Source organism: Puma concolor, chromosome B1, assembly GCF_028749965.1.
Source record: "Puma concolor isolate L17-30 chromosome B1, mPumCon1.1.hap2, whole genome shotgun sequence".
In the NCBI taxonomy this organism is placed as follows: domain Eukaryota; kingdom Metazoa; phylum Chordata; class Mammalia; order Carnivora; family Felidae; genus Puma; species Puma concolor.
The window spans coordinates 39,175,383-39,189,244 of record NC_141670.1 but is presented as its reverse complement, the minus strand read 5'-3'; the positions used below and the strand labels follow the sequence as shown (position 1 = coordinate 39,189,244).

General features: G+C 40.2%; 1 protein-coding gene across 14 annotated transcripts in view; it reads left to right on the top strand.

Annotated features, from left to right (window-relative positions):
* The window catches only part of PSD3 (pleckstrin and Sec7 domain containing 3), an 810,275-nt gene that overhangs the window by 359,922 nt on the left and 436,491 nt on the right, over positions 1 to 13,862 (top strand). Inside the window, exon 1 of one of the 14 annotated variants that reach the window (XM_086703530.1) lies at positions 1,093 to 3,064. The exons of 12 other annotated variants lie outside the window; for them this stretch is intronic. The gene's annotated coding sequence lies outside the window, so the exon portion shown is untranslated. Of the gene's footprint in view, positions 1 to 1,092; positions 3,142 to 13,862 lie in introns of those variants that run through there. One more of the 14 variants, XM_086703528.1, reaches the window with a different exon arrangement.

Below are 13,862 nucleotides of genomic sequence, written 5' to 3'. Positions count from 1 at the left end.
TTCAAATTTTGGTAAATTATTTCCCTAAACCTCAACTTTCTTACCTGGGAAAAGAGATAATAATTTACTTCCACTTGATGGAGTACTCAAAATATGTTGTCCGTTATTATCAGTAATAACACTGCTTCAGTTATTTTCTTTAAAATTTTTTAATGTTTTTTTATTTATTTTTGAGAGAGAGAGAAAGTGAGAGAGAGAGAGAGAGAGAGAGAGCGAGCATGAGTGGGGAAGGGGCACAGAAAGAGGAAGACAGAATCCAAAGCAGGCTCCAGGCTCTGAGCTGTCAGCACAGAGCCTGACGTGGGGCTTGAACTCAAAGACTGTGAGATCATGACCTGAGCTGAAGTCGGACGCTTAACCAACTGAGCCACCCAGGTGCCCCGAGCTATTTTCTTTAAAACTTTTTCAAAGTCACCTGATATGAAAGAGCTCTGGTCAGGTCGATTTAGGATGTTGTATATCTGTAATAATAATTCTAAGAGCCTTAGATTACTTGAAGGTGAGGATTTTTAGTGACAGTTTGTTTCACTGTGTTTATCTATTTAGCAGCTCCACTGCAACACAAAGAACATGACATTTTCTAGTTAAGAGTAGTAATATAAAATTTTTAGTACAGAGAAAATAAGACGTATTGAATGTTGCAAAGCAAAACCATAAAAGTTCCCTTAACAATAGTTTTAGGATTCATCCTGTAATGTACTTAGCTAGGTATGGACAGTGATCTTCTTGAGTCTTTAGTCTTGACACTTAGTGTTAACAGGGTCCAGCACATATTAGAGACTAGGTTTTTGTTTAGTGAAGAACTTAATTAGCAGCTCCTCTATACTAGGTACTTGGTGTCCGCCAGAGAAGAGGCGGACAACTTCACAAGTATTTTTACTACAAGGCCTAGAGAGCCAGACAGTAAGGGTCTGAGGCTGAGGCTACTTCCAGGAAGTATTGTAGAGGCCCTCCTGGAAGTGTTGCTTTTGTGTGTGTGTGTGTGTGTGTGTGTGTGTGTGTGTGTGTGTGTGTGTGTGTTAATGCTTATTTATTTTTGAGAGAGAGAGAGACAGTGAGAGAGACAGAGAGAGAGGGAGACTGTGTACTAGTGGGAGCGGGGCAGAGAGACAGAGAGAGAGAGAGAGAGAGAGAGAGAGAGAGAGATACAGAATCAGGAGCAGGCTCCAGGCTCTGAGCTGTCACCACAGAGCCCCACATGCAGCTCAAACCCACTAACCGTGAGATCATGACCTGAGCCGAAGTCGGATGCTTAACTGACTAAGCCACCCAAGCGTCTCTGTGGTGGGTTTTGAAGGCAGAGGTGGATGTGTGTAAATGATTGTTGGTGGGGAGTGTGCAGGGTGATTGTCCAGACAGAGCCAAAATGAGGCAGAATTAGTAACAGCTGCTTGAATTTGGGGACTTGAGAGTTGGGAGCTGAGGGGACTGTGAACCTCTTTGCCTCTTCTGTTAATCTTTCAGACTGAACAGGTGCCACTGTGCTCAAAGGCAGGCATTATGCAGTTGACATTTTACAACTTCTGAAACATTTTAGGCATCCCAAGGGTATGGAAAATAATAAACACTTGTGATCTCACCAGCCAATTTAAGAAAGAAACATTGCAAATGAATTGCCAACTTGGTGAATGCCTCCCTGTTTGCATTCCTCTTTTTCTCTTCCTTAGGGTAACCATGGCCTGTGGGTGTCTGTCATTCCTATACAAGTGTGCATCTGACACTAGATAGTATCTTTTCATGTTTTTAGACTTTATATAAATGTTACCTTCTTCTTTCCTGTTGTAACTCACTTTTTTGCTCAACATTTCAAATTCATTATTACTGATTCATAAAGTCCTACTTTATTAATTTGCTGTATAGTATTCATTACATGGATGTATACTGTAATTTATTTTTCCATTTTCCTATTTATGAACACTTTGGCTGCCTTGTATTTTTGTTATCTCAAATGGCCTGATAGTGAACATTCTAATTTGTTGTTTCTTGTGCACTTATGGGAGAGTTTCTCTAGGCTAAGTATATATTTAGGAACAAAATTGCTGGACAGTAAGTTGTAATCATTTTCTGGGTGAATCAAGGCATTCTTGAAAGGGCGTATTACATTTTCTTTGAGAGGATATAATTTTATCTACTTCTGTTTATAAAGTAATTTTTACTTATTCTACCTCCTGGATCCTTGTAATTCCAGTATCCTAACAAAAACAGCTGTTGTCCAAAGAAAAAGCATGGGAAACAGAATGAAGTTTCCTTTCCCTTTAGGGGCACTGAATGTGGACTCTGTTATCCATTAGTTGGGTCTGCTGACTGGCCTTTCTATGGGACTCCTATAGTTCCCGGTTTCTGAGATGCATCTGCAGGCGGTTGCTGTTGGGTCTGACAGCTGTGAGTGTTGCCTGTCCACCTCTGGTTGTCTGACGCGGAACTTGAACAACAGAGAAAATGAATACTTTAATTTCAACGATAGCGGAAAAGCAGAAACAAAAGTAGAAATGAAAATAGGAAAACACAGATCACAAGATTAAGTGTGAATTTTATAAAATCTAAATGGATTAGGTTTTTTTTTCCTCTTTCAGTCATTCTTTAGTGTGTGCTGCCAGAACTTAGAGTCTTCAAAAACAGTATTCCAAAACCTTAGTGTTATTATGGAAGAACAATGCTGAAATTACTTTCTTCTTTTTTTCTTTTTTGAAATGATGTTGGACAAACCTCTTTCTCCCAAAAGAGCAAACACTCCAAATCAACTAAGACAATTGTCCTTTCTCCCTATTGTCAGCTTGCCGTCTGGCTTCTGAAGAGTTAAATTGGAGGTTTGTGAGGTCATGTGTGACTTCACTGGGTCTGGACTTTTGAAGCAGATCTCTTGGAGGGAAGCTGCCTGTTGAGGCTAAGTGGAGGGGGCGGGGGGAGTTCTCCTGTAACTTCTTTCAAGTTCTTATCCCTCAGCCCCTGAGGGACATAGTAGCATTCTGGGAGAATGTCACTGCAGAGTCAGCGTGTAGCAGTTTGTACTTACAACCGGAGCAGCTATAGAAGTACATTAAAAGAGCCCTTGCTGAAGATGAAGGTTTGTTGAACAGATGGAACGGGAGAATGTTCTTTGTATTCCTCACAAAATTATGGGCAGACTGTTTGCTGACGGAGGTAACTGGAATTCAGTTTATTTTCTTTGTCCTGGGCAGTACTGGGTTATGTATAATTGTAGTTACAGAAAATTGCTTGGATTTTAAACTGTTTGATTTAAACTGGAAAGCATGGTAAGAAAGTCTTAGAAACTTAGGAAAATGATAGTTCATATACATTGTTTTCTAAACGAGGCTGACAGAAATGAAGAGGGTATATTTGTTACAGGGTCTGTAATGTTTGGGCATGTTGCGATTTTTTCATTTAAGTTGTGTTGCTCTTTTGAGGTGGTTAGACATAGCTTGGTGCTCCTAGACTGTAGTGTGCTAATTTCAGCTATTTTTATGAAACTGCATCCAGACATTGGAAGGTTCCCAGTTTGAACTTGGTCATTTAGTGGGGTCCGTCTGACAACTGTGCAAGGCTGTCATTCTCATTTCGGTGTACATCTGCTCTAAGGGAAGTTGGCTGTGCTGTTAGTATAGAAACATGATTCGTCTTAGAATTTAGTATTAAGTTTGAAACTTCAAAGGTTAGCTAGTTATCTAAAGAAAAAAAGGCATAGGGAGTATCTTTTTCTGGAACTGAGGGAATTTTAGCTTCTTAGTTTATCTCTGGGAAGGCCTCTTTTTTTTTCATACTCAATAGGCACAGACAAGTGCAAGACATAAATAAAGTCAGCAGTGGTAAAGAAGGGAGCTTGAGCCCAGTGTGTTGGTATTTTGTCCCTTCTTGAGATGCTCATGAACACCCAAGAGCCTGTGAGGACCCTAGTATTTGAATGTATAGGACATTCAGCTGATTATACAGATGTGTTGGTGGGTATGTATGGGGTATATTGAAATTTCTTGCCTTGATTACAGAGTTTAAGTCCATAATTTTAAATTTATATTTCCAGTATTTTATAATGTCATTTATCTTACATAGCCCATTAGTATAAAAAATGCCTTTTTCTAATTGGATATTTTGTTCTGTAGCTTTAATAATAAAGGACAAAAGAGAATAGTTGAAAAAAAAGATGTGAAGCATATATTGTGAGAGGCACAGTGCCTGGACTTGGGAATTACAGGTTCACTGATTGAGTTTTAGCTCTCTTTCTTACAGTTTGGCCTCTAGTAAGTTACTTAACCACTCTTTAGTCTCCGTTTCTTCGTATGTGATCTAGACATGGTGATAGCACCTCTCCTGAGAGGTGGTGGTTGTGAAGATTGACTGAGGTGCAGTGCATGGGATGCACTTTGCAGAATTTCTCCTGTGGTAATAAAAGCTCAGTAAATATTAATAAACTTAGGCTATCGTTATTTTTAACTTGTTCTTCCTTACATCAGGCACGTGAGAGGACTTAGACCTTAGAGAATGGTGATAATGAATGTGGAGTTGTGGGTATATATGCTCACACTGTAAGTGTGGCAGGGTTCCAGGTAGTGCTGTGTTCCCCATGGCACCACGGCAGTCAGCCCCCCGCTGCCCCATCAGTCATCTCTCAAATGGAGCCTTGGGTGTCAAGAAGGGCTGAGGGAGAAAAATGGGTAGATTAATGCAAATCCAACAACACTTTGTGAAAACTTCTTTATACTCATGTCCTACTGATTGTGTCTCAGTTCCATCATCTCTGAATATGGAGCCCAGCACTGCCCACATGGGGACCTCACAGGAGGAAAGTGACCCACATTGGGAGTACAGCTGAAATTATTGTCAAAATCAGACCATTCCTTTCTGTGTTCTTTCCATAGGTGCAGTTGTCTTTTGCCATGCAGTGGTGGCTGTCCTTATAGGGTTTATCTTTATTTCCAGCTTGGCTATTTCTATCTTTATGCCCCAGGTGTTGTTAGTAGCTGTGCAGCTCTTTGAAGCTGCTTAATTTCTGTTTCCTGAACTATAACTTGTGGATAATATCATTTCTTCCATGGTATTGAGATTAAATAAGATAAAATGCCTAGCACAAAGTACTAAGTACTAACAGATATTTTGCTTATCCAAAAATTGCTCTATTCTTATATTACTGTGAAGGGAAAATTCATAAAATTTGTACATGAGTCTCTTTCCCTTATTTTGCTTTTTAAAGGTCTCATGTCTAGATCAGTGTTTCCAAAGCTTTGTTTTAAAATGATTTTCTTGTGTGTTATTAGTTAACTTAATCTAGTGTAAGTTTTTCTGTTTGCCTCCATGACTTTCCAGTGCAGTCATTATAGATTTTAAATTTAATTTTGAACTAGTTTTTAAAAATATGAAAGGAATATGTACCAATGGTAAAAATTGAAATTGAAGTTCTCTTTGTTCCCACTCTGTTCCCACTTCTCAGAACCTCCTGATGGTTTCTAGTGTATTCTTTAAGTCATGGTCTGTGCCACTCTTGGGGAGCATATTTTAAACTGCTTTACTGGTGCAAAAGTGCAAATGTGGAATGGAAGGTTGTGTCAGATTTGCCAGCTCCCTCTGCAGCTTATTTCCTCCCTCCAGTTCTGCAGCACAGTGTTTGGAATGTTTGGGAGCTCCCTTGTAGGGAACCTGCCTGCACAGCTGGGTTGTGTCACCAAGAGCCCAATGAACTTGGCAGGTCCTGCTCTAGCCACACTAGTGTCATTCATGTGATCAGGCTAGAGTTCATGAAGGATAGTGAGGCATTGGGGTTTTCTCAGATGCCTGCATCTGAACCTACTGTGAAAATGTTCAATCCTGGAATTCTGGGGAGGCAGAGCCTGTTCGGGGTTCCAGCAAGGATTTTAGTCATTGTTTAGCTGGCTAGAGGGTGTGGTTCAGTCAGCCCTTTGAGCTACTGTTGTGCTTGGCTTTTTGTCATTAATAACATTGGGTGGAGGTAGTGTACAAGTAGATGCACTGAATGTGGAGTTGGAAGATATGTGCTCAACTCTCAGCCTTGCTGCTTACCAGCTGTGAGCTGGGGCAAGGTTTCTTTGGTTTTCTGTTTCTTTACTTGGAAAATGAGACTATGGTGAGGGTCAGATACAACAATGTATATGAAAGTTCTAGATAAACTGCAAAGTGCTCTGTGGATTTTTAAATTTGTTTTTCTTAATCGATTATTGAAAGGACTGGCTTATTCCTCTTAATTGGCTTGGGTATGTTGAACTATCTGTATTTTGGAGAAGGAGAAATGGTTGTCTAGTATTTGGTGTCATTGGACTTGATCTCACCTCTTTGTGAATGTGGTTTATCCCATCTGCTGTTGAATGCTCCATAAACCTACATTCAGAAAGGGGGAGGGCAATATAAATTCTGTGCTCAGAATGTTCTCAAGTAAGCCACTCCCTTTTGTTGATTCAGCTGGTCCTTTATTAAGATCCTACTTTTTAGCAGAGGAAGCACTGAGAACTGAGGCCTGAGTATCTCTGTTGGCCCAACTCTGCTAGTAATTGTGAGACCTGGGAAGGAAGGGTCCTTCTTCTCTTGTTCTCTCAGTTTTCTCATCTGTGAAACAAAGGCAGTTGGACAGAAAACTTTATTGTATGTGGGATGGAGATGGTGACTAGATACCTTCCTTTTTCTGTCTTTTCTCTACCTTATTATATCCACCATTTTTGCCAATTCTTCCTTTCTCTTTTAAACAACTTAGGACAGTTATCTTCAGAAAGATATGACAAGTAAGTAATGAGGCTAAACACCAACTTGAGGGATGCTGTGCTGACATGTGAGACCTAAATATAATGAGAGCCCTTTAAGGATGACAGAGTGGTTAGGAGTGAGTATTGCATTGTCCTGCCTGTGACCCATTGACCTTGACATGCTCTGTTTTATAGACATCTAGAACTAGTCATCTTTGATCAGGGCTTCCACGTCTCAGATCTGTTGTTATGGGAGCTATGAGTACCTGAAGGGAGAGAAAGAAAAAGGATAGGTGATGGTAGCTGGTAACTGTTTGATGGTAGCTGAAATAGAGATGCCACCATGAGAAGAAATGGAAAATGAATATTGTTTGAGCTGGAGGCAATAATCCCTTCAGGGCAGAGGAGGGGCCTTTTGCCAGGCTGTATGTGAGATACTTGCATTGCTGTGGCTTGGTTCTCAGTATTGTTCATCCAACTTGGTTTCTTAAGTTCTTTATCTAAATCTTGTTGACTAGAGGTACACATTCATCATGTGTGGACATTTTAGTCTTGCTTTCCCAGGACGAGAGTGCATTTCTAGGTGATGGAATGATAGGGAAACATTTGTATTTCTTCAGTGTTTCCCTGCTAAGATAAAAAACAAAACAAAACACAGTTAAAAACTATCTCTGCAGAGCACAAATCATAAGGCTTAGGATGGGCCCAAGTAGCATGAGATAGTCATTATGTAGATAGTAACTTTTGTATTTAGTGAGTTCTTTGGTCAGCTGAGCCAGCTGTCAGAGGCCCATGCAAAGTGTCCTTATTTAAACAATTCAGCTAAAGAATTCCAAGACTCATGACTTAAAAAGGCAATGGTTGGTGAGTGGAACACAGATTTCTTATGTGATTGGCTGAGTAGCCCAAGTGTAGGACCATGTGTTCTAGGAATTATTTCTGTTGTAGACCCTTCCAGTTGCAATACAAGTAGAGAGATTCTGTTGATCAACATTTCACACTTCTTGCTAGTTCCCAGAGGTGGGAATCTCATATATTTACCTTGCATATACTTTGTGCCAAGCAAATCAATGCCTATCTAAATGTCAACTGTATAAGGGTTGCTTCAGGACTCGAGGTGGGGATATGGCCAACAGTTTTAGAAGGTAATGAAGACTAAACCTAAGGACTAAGTCAGTATAAAATAGGTTTGGCTTTACATTTTCTGGCATCTTGTCCTTGGGAAGCTGGTGTGTTGCTGGAGTGCAGCTCCAGCAGGTCCAAGTGTTCCCGAAGTATGAATGGCGTCAGTGAAAAAGTGAAAATAAAATAAAATAAAAATAAAAATGGACACAGACAACAGCAGTGTGTTGGACTGGCCGCTTTATTGTGGCAAACGTGGCATTATATTTGTTAGCAATTTCCTCGTAGCGTGCGTCACCTACGTTTTCTGGCATTACCGAATTCTAAAAATGTTCCTATGTGTAATCACCCTTTAAGGAATAACATGGTTATTTTCTCATAACGTTCCCTCCTGCCCTTTCCTTATTGATTAATTTCTTACATTATTTTCATTATGTATCTATGTTTATAATCTATAAAGCTTTTGCTTTGCTGTTTTCATGAAAGGTCATCTATCTCTCAACACCTCATGTGGAACAGTTACAGGGACATGACCTCTTAGTTGTTTCCCCGAACCATTTGTGGTTTGAGGAACAAAAGTGTTCGCCTCGGTCCAAGGTGCCAGGAGGGGGCCAAGAGGGCCTTAGGAACCCACGCCTTATGCATTCTCAGAGAGACAATGCACCTAGGAACTAATGAACCATTCTGTACCTTAACTGACTAGGTTCAGTCATCATCTGAATGCCTCCTGGGGGCCGAGTGGGCCTAGGGGTTGGAGTAACTTGTGCCCATAGATACACTCCTTTGTTGCTGGAGTGGGGCTTTCAAATCCATTTGTTCCTTCCTTCGCTGGCAAATGTATGGGGCTATCCTTCCTTTAGATAGAGGAGTCTTTATAAGGGGTGGCAAGGGCTAAATGTAGGGCCGCACAATTTCCTTGCGGAACCTTATTTCTTTCCCTAATGGTTCTTTTCCCAGGGGGCCTGTCGAGGGCAATTCTCCAACAGACAACTCTCCTTAATACTTTTATTAAGGCCAAATTACATAAAAGCGGGAGTACAAGAAGCTTCACTGTCGGTGGACTGCCCTGCAGTCCTGATCCGTCCACCGCCCGGGCCCTGCCATCAGGCTGGTTGGATAGCTTGGCTTCTGGCAGTGTGTCCTATCCCTGATTATGACTTTGAATTTACCATGGAAATTGCTGGGTATTTTCTTAAGCTTAAAAATGAGGGAACCAAAATATCCACTTGACAGCCAAAAAATGTTGGCATATTTTAATGTAACAAGAAACTGCCCACCTTCTCTGTAGAGTCCTGGTAAATTGATCACTCAGAGGCTCCTCCTTGGTAAGCAATATGGATTTCACAGCCTAATCCTTTGAAAATAACTTCTTTCTTTTTAAAGGAAAAAAATGTATTAAAATATTTCATGGGAAATTTAGGTTGAACAAAATAGGCACCCACTATTACACACATACAAAAGACTATTCTCAGAAATATCCTAACATGAGAGAGAATATACAGCACTTACATTTGAGTTGCAGTCAGTAGATTCTGAAATGCCAACATTGCTACGTACTGATTCTTAACTTCATGCCTGGCTTCATATGGTTGCCTCAAAGTGACAGCTGGTCATCTCCTGAGTCAGCAGTATCTCTTCCTGTGGTATTGAGGTCTTCTTGGGAGGTCTCAGGGCCACACAGCCATGGAGCCAGCTCTGGAAATAGGCTGAGAGATTCATCTGCAGAAGCTAGGTTGTGAGCCAAGGGTGGGGTTGCCCTGCCCAATATGTGTTAAGTATTAAAATCTACCCATGGTTGACTAGTGTAGAAGTAATATTTATCTTGTGTTATACTCAGTTTTATGAAAACATACCTGAAGATAGCAGTGTGCTGTAACTGTACATCTGGTTGATTAAAAATTGAATTAGATATACCTTCTTAAACAACTTGCAGAGAAAGTCTCATTGTGAAAAAAAAAAAAAAAAACAGGACTTAGGGATTTTCCCCCTTCAAAATACTGTATATTATGTGGCCACTAGCTATCCTTTCTGTGCTCTGATGCCATTCTTTTCACTTGCTTTTTTGATAGCATGTTTTCTCCTCCCTGCTTTCCTTCTTCTGCCTTTCCTAGCTCCTTTATCCTTAGAATTCAGGTTGTCATGGGATCTTTTCCTTTCTCTGAATATTCAACCTTGCTCATGTCTCCCCTATTGTTTCTCCAGTCCACATTCTTATCTTGCTAAGCCTCAGTAGCCACTGATGGACAGGGACTTTAAGTTGCTGTGGCCATTGCACATCTAAGACCAGTGAGACTCTGATGAGCCCAGGGGTTGCTTCCAGACCTGTCTGTGGAAGGTGGGCATCTACAGTAGTCCCATGTCTGCTGGTGATGCAAGTGGTAGGAAGAGTATTGTGCTAGGAGTTGAAAGACTTGGGCTCTGGCCCTAGTTCTGTCTGTATCTAAAATCTTCTTCTTCTTTTTTTTAATGTTTATTTTTGAGAGAGAGAGTGAGAGAGATAGAGAGAAGTACGTGCACCATCAAGGGAGGGGCAGAGAGAGAGAGGGAGTCAGAGAATCCCAAGCAGGCTCTAAGCTGTCAGCCCCGAGCCCAATGCTGGGCTTGATCCCACTAACTGTGAGATCATGACCTTTGGGTGCCGAAATCAAGAATCAGATGCTTAACCGACTGAGCTACCCAGGCACCTCTATCTGTATTTAAATTCTTAAATTCTCTCTTCATTCACTCATCTGGAAAATAAGATTAGATTAAATACTTCATAAGGTGTATTTCCAACGCCAAAAATCTATTACTTGACTGTATGAAATCATATGAATTCTGGCTCCTTAGATTAGCTCTTTGTGACAAATTAGAATCTTCTGTACAAGACCACATTGGAAAACAATGAAGAGACTGTGAAATTGGAGCAGGTAGAATAACACCAAGAATTAGTAATAGCTAAGTCTTACATTATATAGCATCACATTGCTAAGCATTGATGAGATGGAGAGCAAGTGGAGGGAGAGGCCGTTTTCCATTCTTTTGTGGTCTGTTTTGGGCTGTGTACACAGCTTGACTTTTGCACTGTTCTTCCATGGAAGCAACATCTACCAATTACCCTTTTTCTGTCTGAGTTGACTGATAAATACTTACTTTGAAATCCCAAATGCTCTCTCCTAGGAAGGTGAGCACAGAGATAGTAGAGAATTAGAATTCTCCTTCTCTTGGCTGAAGGAAGTAACTGATCATTACGTTCTTTATCCTTTCTCAGAGTCCTTGTTTCTCCCATGAAAGAAAGCAGAAGTGACTCACAGCAGCTGAAATGAAACCAGAATGTAGGAGGTTAGAGTCCATGTATTTCTCGCTTGGTTCTTAGTTGTCCAGTGTATGGATATTGTATCCTCTGCATTTAGGAGAAAAATTCTCTCCCCTTTGAACTGAAGAAGTATGGAGCTGGCACTTGGGAGACTGGGTTTTTTCGAGTACTTCACATTACCTCTGTGGCTCTGGGCATGTCACTTGCCCATTTCTGAGCTGATCTTGCCTGTAAAATGAGGGAGTTGGGCTAGGCAATATGTGGATTTTTTTCCAGAGCCAACATGCTATAACCCTGTAATTTTCTTCTTCATTTGTGAGACCATGGGAAAGGAGTGGCAGTGAGGAAAAAGGAGAGTAAGAACAGTCAGGTTCTTCTGAGGCTTATAGAGTTTACTACCTCCTTGAAGGCAGAAGCTGTCTTTTAATTTTTGTGCAATGCTAAGTTCAGGTTACCACAGTGTTTTAAAATTGATTCTTCTTTTTGGTTAGTATACTGATTTTAGCATTTATGAAGGTATCAGCAGCCTGAGGCTTTCTCTGTAAGGAGGACAGTCTCCCAGAAACATGAGTGATTACTTGAATTTTTCTCGTAGTGGTGGCAGAACTTTTGAACTATCTGTACCTTCACGAGGAAAATGCCTCCCTCCACGTGGTCATAGAAACTTTTCTGCTGATCTCCCGTTCCGTTTGTTTTTTCTTCAACAAAAGTCTCAAGGACATTTGTTGTTCCAAGCTTGTAATAAATGTCTCTTGGTATCCGGGTTGAAGGACTTGCTTTTGTTTTCGAACCCTAAAGTGAGGTTTAGCAAGGGAATATCAGTGTTTCATCAGGGAATTGTTTGCCTTTGCCTTCTTGATAATGATAGTGCCAATCAAAACATTTGTATTCTGATTGAAAAGTTGAGTACATGCATTGAATGGCTTATTAAGAATATTTTCTGGTCATGAGGAGATCTGAAAATCTCCTTTTCCTATTTTTACTTTTTTTTAGCACTACAGGACAACTTCAGAGTTGGCAGATTGCCCTAAATTTAATATGCATCCTCTCTTAATGAGGGATACCACTCTTCCCATTCCTGGAGAACTCTTTTGTTTAGGCTCATACCACTGACTTAAGTGAAGGGTGTCAATATGAATGCAGATTATTACAATTGCATTTAGTTATCTATGCTATTGGTCAGCAGAAGAAAGGATTTTATTTACCTATACTGTATATATTTATTCAAAACAATAGTTTCCATATTCTCTCCTGTCAGACTCTTAGACTAGTTTGATTTATTGTGTTTCTCCCTTCTGCCGTTTCCTAACTGATGTAGTAATGAGATGTGCAAAGCTATACCTGTGGGCAGAAGGGAGGGTGAGGAGGGAGTCTGAGGGCTTAAGTAGCCCCCACATGTGTGACTGACACAACTAAGAGGGTGTTGATGGGGTGGTTACAGAGCTCTCTTTGTTTGGAAGTACCTGTCTCCCGAAGCCCTGCCTATCCCCTGGAAGTGATGACTGAGGACGGGGTTGCCACCCTGCCTGTGTCACTAACTCTGGGACCACAAACAGCGCCATGTCAGTGGGATGGTTGCAGGTGCCAAAGGCCCACAGGGCAGCTACTCCAGCAGACTGCAAGATTTCTGTAGCTTACTGCTGAGGTGACAGCCTCTCTTCTCCCTGTCCTTTTCAAGATATCTGTATAGATGTGCCAGTCTTCTATGTGTAATATAATCTCTTTTTAGAATAGTAATAGTGAAAGATGCTATTTACTTTTGAAGAAGTATTCTAATTTACTATATATCATATTTTTACCTAGTGATTTTTTTCCCTTTAGAACAAACTTACCCTCAAGTTAAAACTTTGTTCTATTTAAATTAACCAGGTTTTAGAAAATCTAGGCTAGTTTGTGAACTCATATGACATGCTTTGAGGCATCTATGGCTGTACATTCCTCGATTTGAGTGCAAAGCGTTTCCCACCAATTTGGAATGAACTGGTCATTGTAACCAGTTTTGTATGGGACAGTTGTTTCAGATCCTAACCCTATAATGATGTCATTTTCTTTATACCCAAAATAAATGCTGTGCAGACTAGATTATTCTGGAATTTGCTCTATTTTTCTCCCAATTAAAATCTGTTGCAAAGGAACCCTGCTAGTGAACAGTTTCCCTTATAAGTTACTGTTTTTTGTGCTTCTAACTTTGCCAGTAATAAATCTTATTTTGCCATGAGAAAGCAGTCCATTCTATTTAAGGTGGAGTAGGAGTTGTGGTTGAAACCGCAAGCACATCCAGTGTGTTGTTTTGATTTTCTAGCTTCAGAGCTTTCAGTGGAAATGGTGTAATCTCACTGTGGTTTGGGTTCAAGGGTATAGAACAGTAAGAGCTATAAATATAGTGAATAGAAGGAGGATCATTATTATATTTAGCCAAAATAAGTATGCTCTAAATTGTTTATACATATGGCCTTAAATTAGAGGAACTAGTAATCAATAATAGAGTTTTCAAGCTCCTGATGGAAGATAGGCATGTTTACCTCAAATTATTTGGAAATGCATGAAAAAGAATAGAGGGGAGATTACCTTGTAGAAATCCACCCTCTTTAGAACTCTCAAGGGATTGAAAGGGAGACCTTCCTTTTCTTTTTATGATATCTTCATATTTGATGAATAATTATCAGATCTCTTATAGATTATCCTTGGGAGGCTGTTGCTCTTAGATAATTATAGATAATTTATATGATTTAAAGGGTCTTAATACAAGTCTTGACATAAAT